The sequence below is a fragment of the Oryx dammah genome, unplaced genomic scaffold, assembly GCF_014754425.2.
Source record: "Oryx dammah isolate SB20612 unplaced genomic scaffold, SCBI_Odam_1.1 HiC_scaffold_20, whole genome shotgun sequence".
Taxonomy (NCBI): domain Eukaryota; kingdom Metazoa; phylum Chordata; class Mammalia; order Artiodactyla; family Bovidae; genus Oryx; species Oryx dammah.
The window spans coordinates 49,051,167-49,058,918 of NW_024070204.1; the positions used below are offsets into that span (position 1 = coordinate 49,051,167).

Sequence of the window (7,752 nt, forward strand, 5' to 3'; positions counted from 1 at the left end):
CAAATTTGAGAGTAAAAGGCTCCTCTACCAGAATGATTTCTATAATATGTTAAGTGTAGCACTTCCATTAATGGAAGATGCAGTATTTAACTGCATCTTTCCAGGCAGACCTCTGACAGAGGAAAGTGTGGAAGAATGGCAAAGAGTCTACCTACCCTAGGATAGGCTTACATTTAACTTTCAAGGAATTTCAGTTGCAATAAATTTGCCCCAAAATTATTGTATGACAAGAAATTATGATTTTAAGTAATGAGACTCAGCATTTCCTTCTTCTGTTGCCCGTGGTATGATGATTTAGAGTCAGCAAGTCCTTGATCATACTTATAATCTATGAAATTAAAATATGGGTGTGGTTTTGATCAAGGCCAATGAAATTTGGCAATTCTGAACTAGTTATAAGAACAATTCCACTTCAATTAACTTAAGAAAATAAAGATATGAGCAAAGATTAACATACAAAGATATTCAAAACAGTATTTGTATTATAGGAAAAATTGAGAACAATTTTAATGCTCAATTAGAGGGCACTAAATAAATTATGGTACAGTTATTAAAAATGATGATCAAAATATAATAGTATTTACTTTAAATGTTAAATAATGGGGAAGTTATAAAACACTAAAGACAGATAAGCTAATTTTTATGGGAAAATTTATCTATATACACAACTAGTCCAAAAGAATATGTAATATAACTATGGCTTATTTTAACTTTCTTCCTCCTTTCTACATTTTCTAGGATAAATATATGAGGACTTGCATAACTTTATTTTTTCAAACATTTCATTTCAAAAAGAATAAAAGTATCAGAAACCAAAAATGCTACTTGCCAAATGTTTGTCATAAATATCTGCAGCCCCTCCTTTCTACCTGAAAAGTCAGAATAGGCTAACTGATGAAACAGATGAACCCTACATCTTGGCAGCTTTCTTAGGCAGCTCTTCTCTGAGCAGTGACAAGGCACTTTCAATCTACAGCCTTCCTAGATCCTTTGCATTAGGTCAGCAGGTGAAGGAAGAGAGAATTTGTAGGGTTGCACAGATTTTCTTAGACACGTCCCCATGTAACTCACAATAATGCTATTGGCCAGATCTTGTTTATAATGCCAGGTCTGAAAACTGAGAAACAGTTAGTTACACGAAAGTGAAAATGAAAGTCACTCAGCTGTGTCCGACTCTTCGTGACCCCATGGACTATAGAGTCCATGGAATTCTCCAGGCCAGAATACTGGAGTGGGTAGCCTATTCCTTCTCCAGGGGATCTTCCCAACCCAGAGATCAAACCCAGGTCTCTCACATTGCAGGCAGATTCTTTACCAGCTGAGCTACCAGGGAAGCCCTTAGTTACATGGCTAGGGGAAAAAAGGAAATAATTTGGTAATCAAATTATTACCTACTTGTTATATAGAGGTGTGAGTGAAGTATTCTTCTAAGAACTAGAAAATGAGGAAATGAAAACTAACCTAGCTAAAGTCAAGCCCAAGCCCCAGCAGGGCTTTCCAGGTGGCGCTGTGGTAAAAAGAATCCACTTGCCAATACAGGAGATGAGGGTTCAATCCCTGAGTCAGGAAGATCCCCTGGAGAAGGAGATGGTAATCAACTCCAGTAGTCTTGCCTGGAAAAGTCCATGGACAGAGGAGCCTGGCAGGCTACAGTCCATGGGGTTGCAAAGGATTGGACATGACTTAGCGACTGAGCATGCACACAAAGCCAACCGCAGTAAATAAATTACATCCAATTCCTACCTTTTGAGCAATGAACAGGACAGAATCAAATGGATATTGCAAAAGAGGGCATTCTCACCTATGCTCTATACTCTAGGACTTAGTTTTTCAACCACCAACTCATGACCATGTTGCCAGAACAGAATGGCTTAATGCTATCCATGACTTCAACCCAGTACATGGCAGATAGGCAAAGATAGCACCCAGAATGCACTGGGCTCATAGGGTCTTCAGAAACATGACTGTACAATAAGATCTTAAATTTTAGCACAAATATTAATATGCTCAGTCACTCAGTCATATCTGACGCTTTGCGATCCTATGGACTATATTCCTCCAGGCTCTTCTGTCCATGGGATTTTCCAAGCAAGAACACTGGAGTGGTTTGCCATTTCCTGGTCCAGGGAATCTTCCCAATCCAGGGACTGAACCTGCATCTCCTGCACTGGCAGGCATATTCTTTAAAACTGTGCCACCTGGGAAGTCTCTTAAATATTAATGGAGTCAAATATTTTAACCCAAAATTTAACAATATGAAGCACTCAGATAAAGAAAGAATGTAGCCTTTGACAAAATTTCAACATCCGTTTATGATAAAAATGCTCCAGAAAGCAGGAATAGAAGGAACATACCTCAACATAATAAAAGCTATATATGACAAACCCACAGCAAACATTATCCTCAATGGTGAAAAATGGAAAGCATTTCCCCTAAAGTCAGGAACAAGATAAGGGTGCCCACTTTCACCGCTACTATTCAACATAGTTCTGGAAGTTTTGGCCAGAGCAATCAGAGCAGAAAAAGAAATAAAAGGAATCCAAATTGGAAAAGAAGAAGTAAAACTCTCACTGTTTGCAGATGACATGATCCTCTACATAGAAAACCCTAAAGACTCCACCAGAAAATTACTAGAGCTAATCAATGAATATAGTAAAGTTGCAGGATATAAAATCAACACACAGAAATCCCTTGCATTCCTACACACTAATAATGAGAAAGTAGAAAAAGAAATTAAGGAAACAATTCCATTCACCATTGCAATGAAAAGAATAAAATACTTAAGAACATATCTACCTAAAGAAACTAAAGACCTATATATAGAAAACTATAAAACACTGGTAAAAGAAAACAAAGAGGACACTAATAGATGGAGAAATATACCATGTTCATGGATCGGAAGAATCAATATAGTGAAAATGAGTATACTACCCAAAGCAATCTACAGATTCAATGCAATCCCTATCAAGCTACCAGCAGTATTTTTCACAGAACTAGAACAAATAATTTCACAATTTGTATGGAAATACAAAAAACCTCGAATAACCAAAGCAATCTTGAGAAAGAAGAATGGAACTGGAGGAATCAACCTGCCTGACATCAGGCTCTACTATAAAGCCAGTCATCAAGACAGTATGGTACTGGCACAAAGACAGAAATATAGATCAATGGAACAAAATAGAAAGCCCAGAGATAAATCCACACACCTATGGACACCTTATCTTTGACAAGGAGGCAAGAATATACAATGGATTAAAGACAATCTCTTTAACAAGTGGTGCTGGGAAAACTGGTCAACCACTTGTAAAAGAATGAAATTAGAACACTTTCTAACACCACACACAGAAATAAACTCAAAATGGATTAAAGATCTAAACGTAAGACCAGAAACTATAAAACTCCTAGAGGAGAACATAGGCAAAACACTCTCCGACATACATCACAGCAGGATCCTCTATGATACATCTCCCAGAATGTTGGAAATAAAAGCAAAAATAAAAAAATGTGATCTAATTAAAATTAAAAGCACCTGCACAACAAATAAAACTATAAGCAAGGTGAAAAGACAGCCTTTGGAACGGGAGAAAATAATAGCAAATGAAGCAACTGACAAACAACTAATCTCAAAAACATACAAGCAACTCATGCAACTCAATTCCAGAAAAATAAACGACCCAATCAAAAAATGGGCCAAAGAACTAAATAGACATTTCTCCAAAGAAGACATACAGATGGCTAACAAACACATGAAACGATGCTCAACATCACTCATTATCAGAGAAATGCAAATCAAGACCACAGTGAGGTACCATTTCACACCAGTCAGAATGGCTGTGATCCAAAGTCTACAAGCAATAAATGCTGGAGAGGGTGTGGAGAAAAGGGAACCCTCTTCCACTGTTGGTGGGAATGCAAACTAGTACAGCCACTATGGAGAACAGTGTGGAGATTCCTTAGAAAACTAGAAATAGAACTGCCTTATGACCCAGCAATCTCACTGCTGGGCATACACATCGAGGAAACCAGAGCTGAAAGAGACACATGTACCCCAGTGTTCACTGCAGCACTGTTTATAATAGCCAGGACATGGAAGCAACCTAGATGTCCATCAGCATATGAATCGATAAGAAAGCTGTGGTACATATACACAATGGAGTATTACTCAGCCATTAAAAAGAATACATGTGAATCAGTTCTAATGAGGTGGATGAAACTGGAGCTGATTATACAGAGTGAAGTAAGCCAGAAAGAAAAACACCAATACAGTATACTAACACATACATATGGAATTTAGAAAGATGGTAATGGTAACCCTGTATGTGAGACAGCAAAAGAGACACAGATATATAGAACAGACTTTTGGACTCTGTGGGAGAGGGAGAGGGTGGGATGATTTGGGAGAATGGCATTGAAACATGTATACTATCATGTAAGAAACGAATTGCCAGTCTAGGTTCAATACAGGATACAAGATGCTTGGGGCTGGTGCACTGGGATGACCAGAGAGATGATATGCGGAGGGAGGTGGGAGGGGGATTCAGGATTGAGAACTCATGTACACCTGTGGTCATGTCAATGTATGGCAAAACCAACACAGTATTGTAAAGTAAAATAAAAAATTTAAAAATTTAAAAAAAGAATGAATGTATTAATAGAAAGATATTATTTTCAGAGACTTCAGTAAAAGAAAGAGCTAAAAGTAAGAATTTGGCAGGGAGAGACATTAAATCATAATTTTAGCAAATATTCATTGAACTCTGTGGCTCAGAGGCTTCTAAATTTATCACACACATTATATCACCTAATTGTGTAACAACTCTTATGAAATAACTTCTGTCATTATATCCTCTCAACAGAGGAAGAAACAGATGGCCAGGAAGCCTAAGTGACTTGTTGGAAGTTTTCAGTTTGTGTCAGATTCATGAGTGAACTGAAGGTTTTTGATACCAGGAGCTGAGAGGCAGTTTACTCATAACATCACATGGAACATGAAAATCATGCTCATCTAAGAAGTGTCCCCTATGGCAGAGCAAGAGTAATTCATCATGTTCCACCATGGCCTGAATGAAATACTTCCCCAACCAATTGCTTCTAAACTTGTGGCTGGTATCACTGGGAGCTTATACAGTTCCCAACCCCTATCCCAGCCATGTCTAAAACGAAAATCTCTATAAGTAGGGCTCAAGGATCCATACTCTTAAAAAGCTCCTAAAGTGATTGGGAATGCTATCACATTTGGGAATTAATACTCCAGAATTTCGCTCGCCTTGCTCTGACTCACATAATTGAAAGATTCTATTTAAAAATTCAGCCATGTTGACAATGGGACAGTGTATCCTAGACGATATGCATAAAATTCCACTTACAGGAACATTTATATTATTTTGTAAATTACTTGGGTTTCCCAAGTAGCTTAAATGGTAAAGGATCTGACTACAATGCGGAAGACCTGGGTTCGATCCATGGGTAGTAAAGACCCCCTGGAGAAGGGCATGGAAACCCACTCCAATATTATTGCCTGGAGAATTCTATGGACAGAGGAGCCTGATGGGCTACAGTCCATGGGGTCGTAAAGAATCAGACACGACTGAGCAACTAACACACACAGGTTTCAGTTTTGTAGATTAGTCTTTCAGAAACTTGATCAACACAGCTAGATTCCTCCCCCTCCTCACCCCCACCCCAAATCTCTTCATTTCATACTGTGGTTCGGTTGGGTGAAAAAGAGTCCTGGTTTGCCCAGAGCTCTTCTAGTTTTCACACTGAAAGTCTCACTTCTCAGGAGATTTCTCTAGTCAAACTGGTACAACTGGTAGGGCGACCAATGCATCCCACTTTGCCTGCAACCACCCTATGCTTTAAAATTGAAGGTCCCGTGTCCTGGAAACCCCTTGAGTCCCAGGTGAACTGCACTGGCTGGTCACCCCTACTTAGTCACAAATCACTGCCTCCCTATAAGACTCCCTCTGCATAGTCTGATCCCTCTGCCCTCTACCACTCTGCTTTGTGTGCTAAGTCATGTCGGACCCTTTGTGACCCCAGGGACTGTAGCCTGCCAGGCTTATCCGTCCATAGTATTTTCCAGGCAAGAATATTGGGGTGGGTTGCCATTTCCTCCTCCAGGAGATCTTCCCAACTCAGGGATCGAACCCGAGTCTTCTGAATCTCCAGCACTGGCAGGCAGATTCCTTACCACTGAGCCACCTGGGAAGCTGTACATAGTCTGATAAACTCACACAAATTCTCTATTTTATCTCTTACTAAAGTATCCCATCCCCAAGGACTCAATGATTCTAAAGTATTCAGGAAATGAAGATTTTATTCCTATGGAGGCCTCATAAGTTAAAACATACAGCTGAGAGGCTACACTGGGAACTTATTCAGAGAAAAGTAACCATCATTTAGGATTTTCCAAAAATGGAATGTTCTGTAATTTCTTCACATCCTCTCATAACCAGGATTGAAAAAGCAAACAAGCTCTTTTTCGTGGCGCCTCGGAGGCTGTTGGCCGCTTCAGAATGAAGCTGAACATCTCTTTCCCGGCCACTGGCTGCCAGAAGCTCATTGAAGTGGACGATGAACGAAAACTTCGTACCTTCTACGAGAAGCGTATGGCCACAGAAGTTGCTGCTGATGCTCTGGGTGAAGAATGGAAGGGTTATGTGGTCCGAATCAGTGGCGGGAACGATAAGCAGAGTTTCCCCATGAAGCAAGGTGTCTTGACCCATGGCCGAGTTCGCCTGCTTCTCAGTAAGGGGCATTCCTGTTACAGACCAAGGAGGACTGGAGAGAGAGCGCAAATCTGTACAGGGTTGCATTGTGGATGCCAATCTGAGTGTTCTCAATTTGGTCATCGTGAAAAAAGGGGAGAAGGATATTCCTGGACTCACTGATACTACAGTGCCTCGTCGCCTGGGTCCCAAAACAGCCAGCAGAATCCGCAAACTTTTCAATCTCTCTAAAGAAGATGATGTCCGCCAATATGTTGTGTGAAATCCCCTAAACAAAGACGGTAAGAAACCTAGGACTAAAGCACCCAAGATTCAGCGTCCCGTGACTCCACAAGTTTTGCAACACAAACGCCGGCGTATTGCTCTGAAGAAACAGCGTACTAAGAAAAATGAAGAGGCTGTAGAATATGCTAAACTTTTGGCCAAGAGAATGAAGGAGGCCAAAGAAAAACGGCAGGAACAGATCGCCAAGAGACGGAGGCTGTCCTCTCTGAGAGCTTCTACTTCTAAGTCTGAGTCCAGTCAAAAATGAGATGTTCTGAGAGTAACAAATAAATCAGATCAGACATCAAAAAAAACAAAAAAAAATGAATAAATTCTATTTGGAACAGGAAAATAAATGTTTTCAGAAAGATATTTTTAAAGAAACTCATAATAACTCATTTTACTAGACTTAGAAAATCAAAATAATAATATTCTGACTTCTGCTTCTCCCCACAAATATTAAATGCTACAAGACTGTTCTCTTTCACCATGAGCAGCTAGAAAACTGGACAAAATAAATCAAATTGGACAAAAAGCAGAGCAGAGCAGGACTAATCCTTAAGAACAGTAAAAGAGACAATGAGAACCTTATGATAGCCCCATATTTCCGCCTGGAGACAAATTCTTAACATCACTGCTGAGGATGCCAAGGCGGTAAGAAACTGCAAAACAGAGTATCAAAGAAGAGGGAAACAAACACACACACACACAAAAAAAAAAGGTCCTGAAATCTAAAAATAGGTCTCCTCTATTCTTT

The 7,752-nt window shown here is 39.7% G+C and overlaps 1 pseudogene; it reads left to right on the plus strand.

The window, feature by feature from the left end:
* Positions 1 to 6,478: 6,478 nt before the first annotated feature.
* Positions 6,479 to 7,299, plus strand: LOC120879533 (annotated as a pseudogene).
* The last annotated feature ends 453 nt before the right edge of the window (positions 7,300 to 7,752 follow it).